Below are 19,672 nucleotides of genomic sequence, written 5' to 3'. Positions count from 1 at the left end.
CGCTGATGGCTCATGTGACTACAGCAAAGGGCCAGTGGAGTGCTGCTTAGCAGGGACGCTTTTGTCAGGCCTGAATTCTTAGTGGGGGATATTCCCAAGGCTTTTTAGGGCGCCACAGGGCTGTTCCTGAAAAGAGCACAGATGGCAAAGGAGCTTGGGAACCTTCTTCTTAGGAGATGCATGGATTCCCCAAACGCGAGCAAGGTCAAAATGAAGACTGAAGTCTCGATTTGTTCAGTGGCTCACTCAGTCAACAAAGGTGTACTATGTGCTAGGTCTCAAGGTGGGTGCTGATGATAGGAAAGAGGACAACAGAAGTCTTAGGGTTTTTTTTTTTTTTTTTTGGGTGATTCTCTTTGCCAGCCCGGTGAAGCCCCTGGGCCCCTTCTCAGAATGTTTGAAAAAAAGCAAGGAGTACAGAGCAAGCCCCCTATGCTGAAATACAGCTATCAAAATATTGCTTTATTGTAAAATAGTCATTCATATTATTTTTAATATTTGATGCAACAAGATCTGCAGACTGGTCTTTAATAGACCACTCTACAATCACTTCAAAATATCAATGAGCCCAAATGATATTTTGAGATAAGTGCATCAACTGTAACATGATAAGAAAATAACTGATTTCTGTCGGGCAAAATTACAGGTGCTGCTAATGCACTGGGGCATGTTGCCTAGATTCATAAATGAATAAAATGTTAGATTTCAGTTACAGGTTAATGAAAATGATGTCAGTATTTCCCTATTCAGGTTCACAGACTCTCTTCCCTAAGGAAAAAGAAGAGGGACTTTACCCACAGACACCCTTGGTCAAGAAGCCTCAGGTGAGCAGAATAAATAGGAGGAGTGTGGGTGGTGAAGGACAGTGAGGGAGTCACAGGGTGACTTACTAACAAGGTCAGAAGGAAGGGTTTGTGTGAGAGCAGTCTGGGAGGCCAGTCACCCACTTTGGACCTTAAGGAGCCCATACAGAACTTGACATGGCCACCAGGGGGCGCCAACTCCCCCAAACAGTCTTCACAGTCATTTTAAAAATTTGAATTCCGCCTTACAGGATCTGAACTCACCCTTTGATCACAGTGTCCCCAATCCCTACAGCCTGGGTCAACCTCATGGTCATCTCTTCCCCAGGCCCTGAAGGCAACTGATTTTGCAACTTTGCCACCCAGCCTGGGCAAGAGCCATGTTCTTGCAACACTGAAGCCCCCAGTGTTTAACCTGATTAAAACAAAGGTCAGTAAGAGTCTCTGAGTTCTCTGCGGGAACCAGGCTCTCTTCAATGTGAGGAGCCCCAGGCACTCCAGGCCCTGGTCCACCCTTCCTTGGAGCCAGGATTCCCCAGGGCCCCTTCTGAGCCAGCGCCTATGTGACATCTCTTTTCTGGTCCAGGCATTTCCAGGCCTGCGGCACACCACAGGCAGCGTTTGGGGGTGGCTGGTGAGTTTCGAGGCGGCCTTTGTATTTGGGTATGAAGCAGTGTGGCGAGCCTGTCGGGTGATGTCAGAGCTGGCACCAAAGGAGAACAACTTTGTTGACAAGAAGATTAATTAGACAAATGTAGTGCCCATCAGTTATGGCCACCGCCCCCTCGGGGGTCAGCTCTAGTGGAGCCTTTGCTAGAGACTCATTTCATCTTTTTAAAAGAAGGCTTAATCTCCTAACAAGACAGGCAAAAACCAATTCATGGTGTGCCAGAAAAGCAAGCACCAACAAGCCGCGAGGTTCCTGCAAACTGCCAGACCGCAGGGCTCAGGCTGGCCCAGCCTGGGAGCCGGCAGGGCCCCTTCCTTCTACCTGTCCAGACCAGGCTCCAGGAAGTATGTGGAGCCCCGCAGCCTCCCAGGTGAGGAGGACGCCCTGGCTGTGAGCTCTCTGCCTTCTGCTGTTTTTCTGCCTTTCACAGGAAAGACAGAGAGGGGTGGGCGGCCAGCCTGCAGGGTCTCAGAGGTTGGAGGCTCCTGCCCCCTACACCTCCCTGAATTTCAAAGGCCCTCTTTCTCCAACAGGAGCCTGCCTGGTGTCCCGTTATGGAAGAGACAGTGAATTCCTAGTGGGAGTAGCCTCATTTAGTATTCAACAAATATTCATTGAGCACATTACAGAGCAGCAATGCTGGGGATAAAGGGGTGACCTCAACACTGTGAGTCTCGGGGAGGGGCTTCTATTCTAGAGGGGGAGACACCCCAATGAGTAAAATAAACATATAACATAAATACACAAAGAAACTAATTTTTTCCAATGCTAAAGGTCAAGAACAAGCTCAGTGAGAGGATGCGGTGGAGAGGGCATGAACATACAGCCATTTTGGAAAAGGTGCCCTAAGGAAGTGAAATTGGGGTTGAGACTTGGGCTGGAGGGGAACCTGCCTCCTACGATGCCAGATATCTGTTGACTGCATGAGTGAAAAAAGAAAAAGGTTTCCAAACTTGCTTCTCACACATAACTTCAGTGTGTGTTAGATGCTCTGGAAGGTAGGGGAGGAGTTCTTGCTAACATGTAGATTCTGATTCTGAAGGCTGGCGTGGAGCCAGAAAGTGGCCTTGGAGCAGCTCTCCTCTCCCACACAGCCTTCCCCCTTAGACAGAGCTGCACCCCGCCCGCAGCCTCACCTGCATGCAGGTGCTCACCCTGGATGGCTGCTGGCTCCGCAGGCCCTGACAGGAGGAAGCCCCACAGCCAGGCTCTGGCCCTTGAGGGCCTTCACAACCCAGGGGCTACACCTCCTGCAGGGGCCAGGCAGCCCAGGCCTGGCCTGCAGGGAGGCGAAGCCAGGCACAGGCTCTGCCGTGGAGGCTCCTCTGCTGGTTTGCTCTGTGGAAATGGGAGGTGGCTCTGGCCTTCCCACCGAGGGGCTTCTGAACCCGTCACCAGGGTGAGGTCAGGGAATGGTGACCACTCAATTACCCTACCCAGTCCTGCCCCCTCCTAGGATTCCCTGAGGCCCCAGTGGCCTTCCAGACACTGCATCTATTTTTGAGACCCCACCTGCAGGAGGCAGCTGTGGCTCCAGCCTGCTTCTGCAGGTGGGACACAGTTGGGTGATCTGCCAAGAGAGGGTCCCTGGGTGTGCTGGAATGGGACAGTGTTGCTGGCCCTGTGAGGGGCACAAGGTCAGCACAGAGCTTCCAGGTCTTCAGAGGACAGGAGCCAGCTCTGCTATGCTGAGCACCCTTCCCTGTCCAGCACCCAGGAGCGGGGCTGGCACTGCCTCACAGGACTGTGCCCTGTCTCTCGGGGTCCCTGGGGCGGGGGATGCACCCACCTGGATCCTGCCCCCTGTCTTTGTAGACTTCACTGTGGGGCATCTGGACCCCTGAACCCACCCCCAGGTCTGTTGGGCCTGTCCCTGATCCAGTCATTCTCCTGCTCAGCTGAATGTGAGTGTGCTGGAGCGGGGACACCAACGGAACTTGGACACTTGGGGCTGGTGGATCTGCACACATGGGGCACACACGTGTGCAAGGCCTCTCCAGTGCCATAAAGAGCTGCAGTGAACTTGGAAGGGCTGGGCTGCAGCCTGGCTGTCTGCACTGACCTGTTCTGATGGCAACTCTGGAAAGTCCTGAGTTCACTCCTGGCCTCCCAGAGACAAGGAAGCTGTCATCAAGGTAGAAAACTGACATGTTTTCTCTAACAGTTCATCACGTTGACTTCTGAGGAGACAGAAGGTACCAGAATCCCAGGACCCTCCCCATGGTTCTGAGCAGAGACTGAATTTCCATCACCGTGGTCCTTCTTACCTCCAGACTTAACCGTCCACCAGCTGTGGGAGGTGAGGTTGGGGGACTCCAGCCACAGCATCTCAGGGAGCCTGTTTAACGTGCAGATTCCAGGGCCACCCGGAGACCGGATGGCGGCTGGAGGTGGGCCTGGGGAGCTGCGGGTTTTGCCAGACTGGTGACTCAGAAGCGTGCCAACCACAGCTCTGGGAGAGGCGTGGGTGCTGATCGTGGAAAAGAAGACGGGGCTCTGTGTTTGAACATTGCTGGAGAGCACAGACCGGAAGTTTCCTGCTTCTCCAAATGTAGGTATGGGAACACCAGGTCCCATATCTGTAGGGAACTCCCTTTCCCAACAGCACATGGGGGAGAATCTACACTTATTGGGTCCAACTCTAGAAACCACTCACATTCTTCATGCGTCCTGCAATTCTCTGAAGCCCCCAGGGCACCATGGAAGGGAGCCTGAGCCTGCCACCAGCCTGTGACTAGGGGCTTCTTCCATTGAGGCACAGGGGCAATACAGGTGACTTAAATTATCTGACTCTAAGAAATAAACGTCAATGTAAAGCATCAATTCACCTTCCTGGTCACAAAGAGAATGCAAATGGATTAGGAAATTTCTTGTTGCGTGGGCTAATGGCTTTGGAGGGCGGAGGTGTCAAACAGGTGTTGTTCAAACAGCTCAGTGAACCTGAGATCTGCCACAGGGTGAAAGGGGACCTCGTCAAGATCCATTTTCTGTTATCTGCTGCCCTCTGCTGTCCAGTGCTGGCGGAAACACCTGGGCACAAAGCATAGTCCAAGGCATCACTCAGGTTCTAGGAGGTTTCATACACACCTTATGAGACAGGTGGTCCTGTGGCTGGGGGTAGGGGTGGGGAGGAGGCCTCCAGCCCCACCTTTCCAGGGGAATTGCAGGCAGAACTTGGAGAAAAGACTTCACAGAGCTCGGGGGATGTGTGGCTGAGACTTTTTACAACTAGAACAAGCATGACTTTTAATTTTTTATTATGGAACATAATAAAACATAGTTAACATTTGCAAAATATAGGACATACAGATAAGGTGAACATTTTAAATCATCTGCAATCCTACCATAACCACTGAGAGTTGATCGTGAAGCCATCTGGATTTTTAATGTCAGTGAATGTGATATAATATTCTGTTGCATCTTACTGTTCTACATGTCACGATTCCACATATTGTTTTGAAATTTTATCTTTTAATCAAGCAGGCTGCATGGACATTCTTTCTTCTAACGTTTTATTGAGCACCAATTACATGTGAAAGAAACATGTAGAATGTTTAGTACTGGACATAGGGACCTGTAAACAAAGCCCACAAGGGTGCTGCCTTCACAGATTTACTGGACTATTAAATAGAAAAGGAAGAAAAAGAAAGAAGAAGACACAATGTGGAATGATGAGAGTGGCCACATTTAAATGGGAAGGTCAAGGGAAGCCTCTCTGAGGAATGAAGGCCACTAGAAGTTATCAGAGAGAAGGTGCCCCCATTCAGTGGGACCACTGGACTAGTCCCAGGACCTGAGAAAGGGTGGGTGGGAAGGGGCACTGGTGGGGCTGTGATAAGCTCAGGGCACCTGGTTGAGGCTTCTGTGCTCCTGTGGGACCCCTGGAAGGAGAAGCTTCCAGTTGTGGGGAGTCCAGAGCCCTGACCTGGTGTAGGCTGGTGGTCCAGGGATGGAACTCATGCTTTTATCTAAACACCGAGGGAACGTATTATGGGATTTTCAGATGCTGGTGGTATGATTTAGGCTCTGCTTACCCACCAAAAGGTATAAGTGACCTAGGAAGAACAGAGGGATGTATGGCAACCTGTCAGGAGACTTTGAGGACATCCAGGTTGGAGGTGACCCTTCCAAATCAACATCATTTGCATGGATATCTTCCTTAGCACAGGATTCCACTGCAGGCATGCATGCACTAGAATTGCTTTAAAGCACTCTTGGGTATTTAAAATTGCAACAATTATATCTCTGCAGCTAAGTTTTTGTGCTCATCCTTGTTCTCTAGAAAAACATCTAGAAGTGGAATTTCTCAGCCACTTTGAAGACTTCCTAGGCAGCACTCAATGATGCTGTAGGTAAGGGGTATCAAATTGCACTCAGGTGGGTCCAAGGGCTCCCTTTGCTCAGCCTCTGGAGAATGAGGGCCCTGACTGAATAGCAGAAGCTACAGTGAGCAGGTAAGAGCCAGCTCCAGATGTGGTGGCTGAAAAGGAGGCCCTAGGAAGAGCCTGGTGGGAGGGATTGCCACACTTATATGCTGAGTTCCAGCCCAAAGTGGGCAGACAGGAGGACTTTCCCTCCCTTCCCTTCAGAGTGGAGGGTACCCTCCCTCTGGATGTGAATTAGGTAGGTGATTGGTGGAGTCCTCAATCAATTAGTGAAAAGAAAGGGTAAAGAATGGGAAGGAAGGCGGAGACGCCAGGTGCACATAATGCCCATTTCGTCCTAATGCTCTGGGCCTCTCCCACACCTCCAAGCCAACCCTGCACCGTAGCAGATCACTGGCAGGATTTTTCTTAATAAAATATGACCACCATAGACAGTAGCAGTGTTCTAGGTCCTACGTGTGGAGATTCATTCTGTACCTACAGAGATGGCAAGGTCCCACAGACCAGGAGGGCAGGGCAGGGAGACCTGGGTGCTCAGGGCAGGAGCAAGGGGGAACAATGAGTCCTGAGTGGATGGAGCCCCAAGGGAAGAGCATGGTGAGCACGGTGAGCCCAGTGAGCCGGAGTGTTCTGGATCCTGGAGGGAAGCAGAGGGGCAGGGTGTGGCCCTCACTGACATCAATGACAAGGACCATTAAGGGCTGACATCAATGACAAGGACCATTATGTTGATAAGCATGCAGAGCCCAGTGCCAGCCCTGTGTCCTGGACTGGATATGACCCCAGAGCTCCATGTGATGGGGAGGGGTGACGGAACTTTCCACAAAGGCTCCAGTGACACCGAGAAGGGAGGCAAGAAGGGAGGGACAGGGCCTGCCCTGGGGACAAGGACTCCAGGACCAGGGCTGCTTAAAGCAGCTGGGTGTTTGCTGGAGGAGCAGAGGACGGATGGGGAGCTAGACACAGAGGTCTGGGGCCACCAGATACCCAGGACACTGACCTGACAGCCTCCCCCCACCAGCACTTCATGGCCGACTAGCTGCTTGCAGAAATTTGCTTCTCATCAGCGCGGATGTCACCATGTTCTTAAGAGAGAGGGGATGGAGATGGAATAGTCCAGCTAGCGAAGGATAGAAGGTGGTGCCCTCAGGCCTTGATGCCACTGCCCTTTCCTTTATCCCTGTGATGGCCTGGAGAGTGGGCCAGGATGCCTGCGGACCTCTTGCCGGGAAGACAGTCCTCACTTGGCCACAGGGACTTGGACAAGTAGGGCAGCCCTTAGGGGCAAGTCAGCCCTTTGTCACTCACTGGTGGAAAGTAAGGAGAGTGGAGACCTGTGGGTCAGGGTGCAGGTCCCGCTCGCAAGACTCCCGCCAGACATGGTGCTACGCTCTGGTGACTGTCTTTATAATGTGCGTGTACAATTCAGGTGAGCAGGAATAGAAGCCCTTGTGTGTTGGCGTGGCCTGTAGCACAGCGAGACCAAGATGCCCCCCAAGGGTTGACTCATCTCAGCTTTCTCAGTGTATCAACACAGGGAATGAAAAAGGAAGCAAAGCTGATGTTTTCTTACTTTTATTATTAAGGAAGTCACAAACTGTGATGTGAGGGCCGATTTTGGCCCAGAGATGTATTTTGTTACACTTGCCCTGGATTTGTTTTAGTTACACCAACATTTTAAAATCTGGGTATAACATAGTTTTTGAACTTTCAGCTCCTTTTGAAAGTTTAAAAGATCTGACACCTGGAGTCCCCATTGTTCTGTGCTAACAGTGGAGCTGAGTAGCTGCTACTGACTTTCCTCTGGAGCCCACACCCCTGGGACTGTCCCTTTACTCCCTTAGAGCTGCCCCCAACCCAGAAACTGACTTTCTATTTCCTCTGGAGCCTTTGGATCACAGTCATCCATAAAAGGAAATTTGGGGGTCCATCTGAACCTGATCTAGACTATAATTGAGCTGTTGACATAGGTCACATAGCTCATGGGCTGTTTGTGACTCAAACCTGCAAATCCACAGGGGATTGGTTTCAGGACCCCAATACCAAAATCGTGGATGCTCAGGTCCTTACATAAAATGGTGTGTTATTTGCATGTCATCTATGTGCCTCCTCCTGTGCCCTTTGAGCCATCTCTACAAGGCCTGCAATACCTAACGCAATGTAAGTGCTATGCAAATCGTCATCATACTCTATTGTTTAGAGAACAGTGACTTGAAAAAGAAAATCTGTATGTATTTGGTACAGATTCAGCCATCATGGACCTAACTATATAGTACACTTCAAGCAACAGCAGAACATGCTTTCTAAATACTTTCCATCTGGGGCTGGTTGAACCCTCAGCTTCAGAACCCACAGATATGGAAGGTGATGGTACATTCATTCCATCCCAGGAGCCCACCAAACTGCACTAGCCAATCAGCCAAAAATACAGCAATGCTTCATGTTCTTATTTTTTTTAAATGTTCTAAGAGCAAACATGTGTAGGGATAAAAAGCTGTGGGCCTCAGTGTCATGGGTTGTCACCAGTTCTCAGTTATACACTGTGATTGTTACTTTGCTCATCAGTGGAGAAGCGCCATGAGACCTGTGGAAGATCTGTAGAGGCCTTGCTCTCTGCCACGAACCAGAGGAGAGCACTCACGTGGCAGCTCCAGCAGAACACGGAGCAGTCTAGCCCGGGTAGGAGGACACCAGGGCTTCCTCAGTCTTAGCTTCTTCTTCAAGAAGCGCCCAGATGTGTTTTCTTTGGTTTAAAACTACTGAAGGAGAGGCTGAGAACCTAAGTGGAGCCTTCTGTAGACAAAAGGGCTAGGGCACCCCAAAGGGCTATACTTGAAAAATAATAGTGCATCAGAAAAAGACCAAACCTTGTAAGGAAGGAAGCCTAGTTTTGAATCATCTCTGTTCCCAATTGCATCAGGGTAACCTGGAGTTGCTAATACATCTGGTTTGTTTAGCTGCCTGCAATAGACATAAGTCAGTCCTCTCTGGAGGATTCAGAGCCTCACAGTGTATAAAACACCAGGCATGATTGATCAAATGATCCAAAATGATTGATTAGGTCTACTTACAGGAGAATCCATTAAACTGACAGCTGACTTCTCTATAGAAATAGCAGAAGCTGGAAGACAATGGAATGTCTTCAAAGTGTTGAAAGAAAATAATTGTCAACCTCGATTACCCACTGAAAATATCTTTAACACATGGAGGTGAGATGATTGCTTACTGGTGACAAGTATTTAGAAGTCAGTTACATTATTTCCCCTGCTTCTGAATGCTTGAAAATTTCTAGTTAAAAAAAATGAAAGCAAAACAAAGACAGTAAAGACAAGAAAACTGAGAGAATTCTTTACCAGTAGACTTGTACCAAAGAAAATACTGAACATTGTTTTTCCGACTGAGAGAAAATTATCCCAGTTGGCAGGAAGGACCAAGGGGCAATGGAAATGTGAGTTGACATAAACAAGTTTAAATGGATATTAGCCACATGGGATATTAGTAATATGCCTTGTCATATTACTTATAGGTGATAACAGTTGTATGTAAGTCAGAAGCGGGTTAGGCAGAATTAAAATGGTCTAGCTCCTTTTCACTGTCTGGAAGCTGGTAGGAGTAATAATTTATATTAAACATCAATAACAATTCAGGGCCAAATGATGTAATTGTTCAGATAATCACTAAATGGGTAGTAAAGAATTTATTAACAACGACATAATGGGGGGAAATGGAGTAATAAAATACTAATTAAAGAAGATAAGAGGGGAGAGAAAGAGACATAAAACAGGTGGGGTAAATGGACAGCAAATGATAAGATAGTAGATTTAACTCATATAGTAAATATTGTTATATATAAATGGACTAATGCTCTGAAAGACAGATTTTAAAAAATGATGGTAATTAGAAGACATATAAGTTATATTAGGGTTAGAGAAGGCTAAATATAAAACAATATATGCCCATGGGAAAAGAAAAATATTGTAACTGGGCTAATACCAAACACAATGGATACTAAGGAAAGAAGCCAAGAGCACAAGAATCAGGGAGGCCTGGACCCAGTGGTCTCATCCTAGAGGCACCTCACCCTCTAGTCACCACCTGGCCTGAGTGTCCTGGGCCTTGAATCAGCAAATCAAGAAGCAGGTGTGTGAAAACCTGGAAACACCCAGCACTGTGGAAAATGCTGGAGATGCCACCATGGGGAGGCCCACTGGGCCTTGAGTCCAGTGGAGGCTAGCCCAGTGAACGGTCCATTATTTTGTAGAGGAAAGTCTTGCATTAAGCTGGGAGCTTCTGAGGGTTGGGGTGTGAGATGGGGTGAGTGCCATGCATTCAGATGTGTCCATGTTCCCCAGGCACCTACAGCAGGAAAGGGGCATCAGACAGCAAGAGTAAAGGAGTATCAGACAATAAGAGTGTCACGGGGTGGCTCTGCAAGTCCACACACAAGGATTTCAGGACCTCTGCACTGTGGGATAGAAATGACAGCTTGTTGAGAGGGAGTCATGGCCTGGCCCTGGATTATGTAGTCATTTATACCACTCACAAGTGAACTCGTGCCCGAGGCAGAGACCTGGTAAAGGGTCCTGGGCCAGAAGCTGTGTTGTTCCACTTATGTACAGGAATGATGGGAGGGGCAGGGTGGTTTTCTTAAAGGCTGGATGAGAAAGAAGGGAGGGATATCTTCATTGCTGAAGCTCATCAAGGCAGAGGCAAACAGAAGTGGGCAAAATAACAGAAAACTGTGATCAGTTGGATTCAGGGTCCCTGAATACTGGGGGCACAACTTGTATGTGCACTAAAGGCCCCATCAAGTTCTGCACAGAATAAGCTGGTTGAACTCCATTTATTTGGGTAGTTTTCAGTCTTACCTGCTCACGGTGTTTCAACAAATGTTTGGTAACATTTCACAGGACACTGTAGTCCCAAGGAACACAGGTAGAGGTATATAATATTGAAAAGGCATTCTTGGCTCTAGAAGCTCAGGAAGCCAAAACTATGGAGAATCCCTGACTCTTGAATCTCCCCCAACCACTCGCATGGCTCTAGACAGTCTGACAAACTATACTCTCCTAGGATAGCATAGTTTAGACAGTAGAGTCTAGGGATTGTTGATGCCTATAATTCTCTCTGGTCAGCAGCAGCCAGCAAAAAGAAACACCAAAAAAGTTCTGGATGGGTTGAGAATGGCAATGAGAGCAGAAGGCCCAGTGCCTCATGGGGTAAGTCTGGTCTGGGTCCAGAGGCAAGAGTGGAAACCAAAATGTGGGCTGGGGTTTGCTCAGTGGTAGAGCACTTACCTCACGTGCACAGGATCCTTGGCTCCATCCCAGCTCTCCCCCTCCCAACACACACATGGGTCCTTGCCTGAGACAACAGAGTCTAAATAAAACAAGAGCAAGAGCACAGCAGCGAGGTGTGAGAATTCTGTCACAGGAAGAAGAGCAGGGACATTATCCTACAACTCCACATCCCTGAGGAATTCTGGGTCCTCATGTTTGGTCAACAGTTTAGCTTCCTAGGGCAACATGACAAGTTGCCACACAACTTGGGGTCTTCAAACAACAGAAGTGTGCTCCCTCCCACTTCTGGAAGTCACAATTTGAAGTGGGTGTCAGCAGGGATGAGTCTCTCCAGAGGCTCTGCAGGTCCTGCCCTGTCCCCACAACTTCTGAGGTCACTGGCCATCCTTGATGCTTCTGGGAAGTGACAGCACAATGCCAGGCAGTGTTTCCATTTGTATTACTGCTAAAGTATGTCCAGCTGCCTGGACAGCCTATAGCTTAAGATGGGACAGTCTGTTGAGCCTAGAGAGACAGTGGCAATTGCTTGACAGGCCCAGGGAACAAAGAGGTTTTCCCAGGACTCGGCTGCATGTCACCAGGTCTCCAAGGGCAGCAGCATTCATGGCTCACTGCTGAGGCTGCTGACTCAGACCCACCTTCACCCCTCTGGGAAGCAGGCAGTGAGGTCAGGCCACTCTGCTAGTCTGGACTTGCTTTACCATTAATGGTCTAATGGCCTCCAGTGGCTTCCACATGGCCAGTTCTCACCCAGCAAGTCTCCCAGCGAATCTCACCTGGGAGTGGCCAGCTGCCAGGTTGCTCAGGGCTGGAAGGAAAGGAGGAGATGCAGAGGGGTGTGGTGGGTCTGGAGGCAAAGCCAAGTAAAGGGAGCGCCCTCCCACCTGCAAGTGCAGGCAGAGTCCTGACTGCCTAGAAAACCTCAGGGCCCATCTTCTCTTTAGCTTCGCTCACAATGCTTCAGCCTGCAGTGCTATTGGAGGTCTCAGTAGCTTATTTATTGAATTGAAGCCAGCCAGGATTTCTCAATAGACCATAGACCAACCAGTGGTATCTGGAGCTGATCCTGAGAATCTCTGAGACCATGGCTTGAATGAGTGATGGCCACTGCAGCCTGTCTGTGTGATGAATGTCCTTCTGCCACTGTCAGGAACCAGTGCCATCCTTTGCTGCCCTCATCATTGAAAACAGAGCCACCGCTGAGGCAGGAAGACAAGGACCTAGGCTCCAGAGCACTTGACCAAGTAACAGAGCAGGTGCTGAAGACCAGAATTTGATTTTTCAGCCAACAGCTACTGTTTCAGAACCCCCCCCCACAAACATCTACTATTCATTCAAAGAAAAATAAGGACAAAAGATAAAGCGCTGACATTTTCCAATAGCTTCTGCTTGAAAGGGGAGCACCCCGAACCTGAGCAGCCTAACGTGCTCCAGTTTTGCAGACTAATCTCGGAACATCCAAACTTCCCCCCACAAAAGCCTGATGAATGTTTTGAAGGCTGCGTCCACACCTATGAGGACAGTCCTCTAATTCTGGCCCCCGCTGCTTTCCTCGTGGCACTGGGAGGAACTGGATTGGAATCTCAGGCACCAGTTGTTTTAAGCGAGGCTTCCCTTGTGTCTTGTCTCTTCCATTTGTGTCCAGATGCTGCCACCTGGCCTTGGACCTTCCAGCCTCCAGAAGTGTAAACCAAAATAAATCTCCACTCTACAAAGTTCCCCGTCTTGGGGGTTCTGTCGAAGCGGCAGTGGGCTCTGACAGCTGCCTGGGGAGAGCAAGCTCCAGACTTGTTCATACTGGTGGCAAATCCAGGAAAAGACTGAACTGAAAGGTGCCCCAAGAAGTCCCAGTTAAGAACAGAATAACGTCACACACTTGCACAGTGCCTCGGGCCAGATACGGCTGTAAGGGCTCGCATCCCTCAACCACTCTATAAACACAATGTATGGTCCTTCATTTTGCACATGAGCAAACTGGGGCAGAGAGAGGGGCAGCCTGTTAGCCATTTGTGCATAGCCTGTAAGCAATGGGGTGGGATTCTATCCTAGGAAATGCCACCTGAGTCCAGGCTTCATCCACTACACTGGACAGCCACTCCATGTGGGTGTCCCTGGAGACATCTCACGGTTACCAACAGCGCTTTCTGGTGGTGGGAGCTAGGAATACTACCAAGGGCAGCTTGGGAGGCAGTGAGCACCCCATTACAGGAGGAGTGTATACAGAGGCAGGGTGCCACTTTGAAGGGACCATATCAAGGCTGTCCTTGCAGCTGCAATAGAAGAAAAGCTGTGGTGACATGAACTAGTCAGAAACCCAAAAAGGCTAAGAAACTCTTCAGCGTGCTCCCTTCTCAGGGTTTTTGAGTTGGGGTGGCTTTGGTTTGTCTGAAGTGTTTTGGGTTTTTCTTTCTCAATGAAGCATCTAGGCTTGGAAAAAATTATTTGATGATATAAATCCTAGCTTCGTATATAGAAGTTTCTCTATGAGAAAAGACATGAAATCCTTTTGTGTTGACCAAGATCAGGTCAATTAAAAGAGAACACCAATATTATGCTCTAGAAAGAAGACCTCTGTCCCTGTAGTTCGGGTGGCAGCCTCTGGCAGGGCTGAGACCCTGGGCCACATGCTGAGCATTACAGAAATCCTGGTGAGTGGCATCATTGCTCTGTCCCCTGCTTAGAATGGCATCCTATACCCAGGATTCCCTGGGTGACTTCCCACTTCAAAGCACTCCAGCATAAGGAAAAAAAAAAAAAAAAAGGAAGGAGGAAGGAGGAGAGAAAACAATGAGGCAGCTGTGTTGGCCGAGATACACATGGTTCAGTGCTTTACTGCAGGACTTCTCAGATCCTTTAGTGAGCTCATATACATGGTCAATCTCCAGGAGGCTTGAGAATGCCTTCTCTTCTCAGACCATTTGGTTTCCCCTTCTTTTATTTTTTTTTTTCCTGAGGGATATTTTGTTGGAATTTCCTCTTGGAAATAATATTCAAACTTTAAATTGTCATCTCTGAATTACAACCTTTGCTCTTCCCAATTACTTATTTCTGCAAATACTTACTGACTACTGTGAGCCTGGTTAGTCTTCTGGGGCATCTCAGAAAAGACTCATTTCTCCCTGTGGTTTACTGAGTTCAACTTATACAGGTGGTAGGGCTTTGGTATCATCCATAACCAGGGCCAAGCTCTGTGCCAAGCTCTGTTCTAAGGGTTTTACAGCTTGATCAACAAGGCAGGTCATTAAGCTGTCATTAAATCCATTTTACAGATCAGGAAATGGAGGCCTGGGGTTGTCAGGAATCAACTGCCAAATGCAGAGCTGGAACTCAGGCCTGGGGCCCCAGCTCTACTGCTCCAGGGAACAGTCTCTCAGGCACTTGCAGAGCTGTGGAAAGGACGCTGAGTGGCAGAGTCAGCAGACCACCTTGTGGGTGATGGGAACAGAGTTCACCCCTAAGTTGCTGCTCCCAAACATGCACACACAGGAGCAGAAATCCTGGCTTTTCAGGACAGAAGCTGCCTCTTGGTTTCATATCTGATTATAGATTTCAGAAATGAAAACACCAAACCATGACACATCATTTTTCGAAGTAAATATACTTTGTCCTGTATTTATCAGCTACAACAGAAGATGTTATTACACTAAACACTCCAGGTATTAGGTTTTCTTAAATAAAATAACACGTACATTTGTTAAAGGAAATAAATATGATGAGAACGAGCAGGGTAGTTCTGTGCCAAGAAAAAAAAAAAAAAAGGAAGATTGGAACACCTGTTGATAAATTTTCTAGAAGCTTCTGCAGACAGAAGACAACTCTCAGAGCAGTCAGGGAGAAGGCCCAGGGTGAGTCCTTGGGCTGTCCCTCCTGAGGCCCCTCCTCTAAGCCTCTGTAAGCTGGGCCCTCCCTGGGCCACTCTTGTGGCCCATTAGCAGTCCCTTTCTTGGGGCCAAAATGCATATAGCTGATCCCTCATCATATGGGCTGAGGCTGTCTCCATTTTGACTCAAAATTCAGCCTCCTCTCTGGCTTTTCCCAAACAGCCAATCACATCAAGCATGTGGGGGCTGTCACTGTTGTATGGACAGTTTGTGGGGTCCAAAGGGGAAGACATATTGCAGCCAGAGGCATTCCTGAGAAACCACCATTATGTGTGCGTCTTCTCCTAAGAGGCCTCCACATCATCACTGGAGAGAGCACAGGGGTGAACAGGTCTTCTAGAATGTGCTGGAGCCTCTTGAAAGCTTTGTCTGTCTCCAAATCCTACTTATCCCTGGAGCAGTATCAGCTCCTCTCCATCTCCCGCCCCAGAGGAAAGACCAGAGGAAACAGATCATGGGCTGACAGAGCCACGTGTGAGCAGGCAGGCCTATGCTGGCTGCCAGCCCCAGCAGGTACACCTCTCTAGCAGGCCCCTGTCCTTGCCCTCCCACCAGGCCCAACCTCCCTTAACTTGCATCCATTTATCTAATATACATGTAAGACATATTTATCGAGTGCCTTCTATGTGCTAAAACCTTCTGGGATCTGAGGACAGGAGGAAGCCACAGGAGATATGGACAGAGACAGGAAGCAAGGAGCAAGATCCTGAACGGCCCCGCTGCCGACAAACCATGGAAAGGGATTTTATTCTAAGCATAGTGGGAGTCTCATCAGAGGTGTGGCCAGGACAACATATGACAGGAGATCAGGGAGAAAGGCACCCCTGGTGTTAGGACCAGACAGCACAGCTAGCTGCGCAGTGTGAGCAGCGTGGACCGAGACCTTGCCTCCCAGGCCTGTGCTTCCCTCTCTAGGGCTGGAGAGGGGTCAGTGGTGGTCTGCAGCTCAGCATAAGCAGGGCTGGCAGCTCCTTTCCTTTCTTTGGGGTCTCATCTGTCTCTGCCACCTTGTCCACTCATACTGCTCTGAGGACAACTTTTTGTAACCTGGAACAGCTAACTAGGCCTTGCCCAGTCCCCCGGCCTGCACAGTGCAATGCATGCAGGCCTGGGCCCTGCAGGGCTCTGCGTGCTTCCAAGCAACAGGCCCGCCCACCCAGAGGACTGGTTCCGACAGTGCTGAGAAAGGGAGCCAGCTACTGGCTGTAGGCTCTGGGGTCATTTTCACATGTCCATGGCGTGCCTCTTGCTGTGGAGTGTCTGTCTGTCTCACACTCAGCCCTGAGGGTCCTAATTCTGCTCACCTTTCATGGCCATGCTCGTTCCAAGCCTCCCCTCAAAGCCTGCAGTGAGTCAACCTGCTCCTTCCTCCTCTTGCTGCGTAGTGACTCTATGATGGAGACCGTCCTGGTTTTGCTGTCTTGAACCATCGATCAATGCCTATATCCACTGCTGAGAGGCTGAGCTTCGTGCATCCTTGATCAGAGGTGAATTTCCCTTCTCCTCTGTTTTCTCCCAACGCCAGTAGCCCTTGGGGATCAGTGGGAAGGCAGAGGGGGAGGGAAGCCCAGGACATGCCCGGCTTGGACCTTGGAGATTGACCTATCACTCTCCCTCTGAGGCCTGGGAAAGTTGAGGCTGAACCCTGCTGCTCCTGTCTCCAGGAAATACACAGAGCAGGAGGAGACAGGAGGAGGAGAAGACGGGGTCCCAGCAGCTCATGCATGCTCCTGCCTGTGCCCTGCCTGGCAGGCCCTCAGCTGGAGGGCCCTTCCCTTCTCTTCCATCCAATAAATTCCAGGCTTTAGGATTTAGTTACAACTCCTTCAGGAAGCCTTGCCTCCCATTGTGACAGCATGTGACTCTTCCATGCCAGCCTTAGGCTAAGGGAGGTGTTTACCTTCGATCACTCTGGGGACAGATGTGGCCTGTGCAGCTAGCTGGTGCCATGTCCTCAAGACACCAAGGCTGAGCACATGGCTCTTGCTGTCCTTCAGAACCTGCCTACCCTGGAGAAGTCCCAAGCAATCACAGAGGGACCCTCGCAACAGCACTTGGGGTGGAAGGCCCCATCCCTAGCCTCCTTGCAGCATCTCCAAGCTCTCCTTGGCCAGAGCCTGCTGAGATCACACTGGCCCCAAAGCAGCACTCTCACTTGCTCCACTTGCCATTTAGTCCATTCTGCCTGGAAGCTTCTCCTCTGCCACCCCAGCTTTCCCCTCCCGCCTCCCTCTTACCTGTGGCCGAGTCTTCTCCCACCACCTATTTGCTACTTTTGGTGCTCTTTTCCCAACTCCTCCAAGTCAGGTGTACTGCACATCCCTGACCATCTTGCTCATCTCTGCCTCTGAGTACCACCCACAGGGTGAGGGGTCCTTTGAAGATGTGGGGAGCTCAATAAATACTTTGAGTTTGGTGGTCCCTAAAAATGGGAATAGGGGTTTGAAGGGACCTTGGACAGTGGGATTTTCAGGAAAAGAAGTGCTGAAAGTGGACAGAGCCAGTTTCTGGAGATGCCTCAAGGACACAGACAGTGCTGCCCTTGCCAGGCATTGTGACACACACCTGTAAACCCCAGTGACTCAGGAGGCTGAGGCAGGAGGATCATTAAGTTCAAGGTGACCTCATCAACTCTGCAAGAAGCTAAGCAACTTAGGGAGAACCTGTCTTGAACTAAAAATTTTAAAGGGCTGTGGATGTAGCTCAGCAGTAGGGCAGGCCTGCGTTCATCCCCAGGACAGGGAGTGGGGGTGAGATGGTGACCCACCTGCATCCAGATTTCTTTCTGTCCAAAAACATTTTCAGAAATCAGTCCCAGAGGGAGCGTTTCAGAGGCTGCAGGAATCAATCTGTGCTTCTTTCTTCTCTTTCCTTCCCACTTCCACTCATTCCATTCCCTGTTCCTGCTCATCTCTGGACACTTCAGCAAGAACCCCTGTCCTGAATGAAAGGGAACAATGAGATCTCATCCCCCTTCCCAGGAGAAGCCCAGTTGACAGATTGCCCATGTCCCTGAAAAACTGCCGAGGATGAGAGAAGATCTTGCAGGTATCTGTCTCTCAACTGCTGAGGGAGTCAGTATTATCACCATCTATAAATGAAGCTCAGTTAACAGGTGGCCACAGTCAAGCAGCTGGAGTGCCTGGAGGCGGTCCCAAGCTCCACTCCTTTCCCCCTTGCTTCCCATCTCTGGCAAGGGTGTTTAGAATCCTCCAAGTGGATTTGCTAGAGGCAAAAAGCAAAAACCAAGGTGTAGTGACAGTGTTAGCTAGAGTGGCTCCAATAGGTGCTGAGAGATGAGCCACTGCCATTCCCAAAGCTCAGACCCCAAGCAGCAAGCAGAGCAGCGCAGCAGCATTTGAATGAGCTAACATGGGAGTCCTGTGGGATCCTGTCCTCCAGGCAGCTTTCTAGCTGCCTAATAGGGAAGGTGTATTTTCCTTGGTCTACACTCAGCAAAGATCAGAGAAGCAAGGGGCTGACACTCAATTTTTATATTTCTGATTGACAGACATTCCTGTAAAACACTGGGAAGCAAAAATCTGTAGGAAGGAATTATGTTGTTGGACAGGTAGCTTTTAGGAAAACCATCCAAGTTATTACCCCCAATCATTCTTAAGAAATAATTTCTTAGGCTTCCCTCCCACAACATTCCTCTGCAAACTTATGGTTTGCCAATTTCCTTCTTGAACTTCTTCCATTTTCTTATATTGCAAACTTTCCATTCTTCACTTCTGATTATTCTGTTCCATTTCCTGGTTCAGCTCTGTAAGATTGTTTGAGGTCTTAGTCACCAGGAGTAGAGGATTCCCTGACCCAGGATTCTTTTCCCAAGTAAGACATCTATTAGATTCTCTTCTGCAATAGTAATGCATGCCACTGGTTGAGAGCATGATGATTTTTCGTATTCTAGCTTGCCTGAAGTGTTCTGGCTACAAATGATGGCAGAATAAGGTTGGAATTAAGTGAGGGTCTCATAGCAGAACAGGTTTGGGGGTGTTGGAATAAAACTGAAATTTGCTTAAACGAGTTTTGATAATGAAACAGCTCTAGGAGTTGAACTTACCTGCCATTCACTGATGGCTTTTACCTTAGAATTGTCCAGAGGGAAAAGATTCATAAACAGGCAGGAGGACAGGATCCCACAGGACTCCCATGTTAGCTCATTCAAATGCTGCTGCGCTGCTCTGCTTGCTGCTTGGGGTCTGAGCTTTGGGAATGGCAGTGGCTCATCTCTCAGCACCTATTGGAGCCACTCTAGCTAACACTGTCACTACACCTTGGTTTTTGCTTTTTGCCTCTAGCAAATCCACTTGGAGGATTCTAAACACCCTTGCCAGAGATGGGAAGCAAGGGGGAAAGGAGTGGAGCTTGGGACCGCCTCCAGGCACTCCAGCTGCTTGACTGTGGCCACCTGTTAACTGAGCTTCATTTATAGATGGTGATAATACTGACTCCCTCAGCAGTTGAGAGAGATACCTGCCCATGTATATGCATGGTCCTTTCCTGGAGCCACTCCCATGAGACTTGGGCCCCGAAGGAGCCAGAGGGATGGGTGCATGCCTCCACCCTTCTCAGCAGGTGGGTCCTAGTGAGCCAGTCTAGAGAAATCACAAGGGACCTCATGCTGATC

At 49.3% G+C, this 19,672-nt stretch overlaps 1 long non-coding RNA gene across 1 annotated transcript; it reads right to left on the bottom strand.

Annotated features, from left to right (window-relative positions):
- Positions 1-7,417: 7,417 nt before the first annotated feature.
- On the bottom strand, positions 7,418-18,263 carry LOC125612721. Its single transcript, XR_007343196.1, has 2 exons — positions 17,807-18,263; positions 7,418-11,237 (listed from the first exon to the last, which is right to left on the bottom strand). It is a non-coding gene; the product is annotated as an uncharacterized LOC125612721 (long non-coding RNA).
- Between the last annotated feature and the right edge of the window lie 1,409 nt (positions 18,264-19,672).

This window comes from Marmota marmota, unplaced genomic scaffold, assembly GCF_001458135.2.
Source record: "Marmota marmota marmota unplaced genomic scaffold, marMar, whole genome shotgun sequence".
Taxonomy (NCBI): Eukaryota; Metazoa; Chordata; class Mammalia; order Rodentia; family Sciuridae; genus Marmota; species Marmota marmota.
The sequence above is the reverse complement of the archived record's forward strand: the minus strand, read 5'-3'. Positions and strand labels throughout refer to the sequence as shown.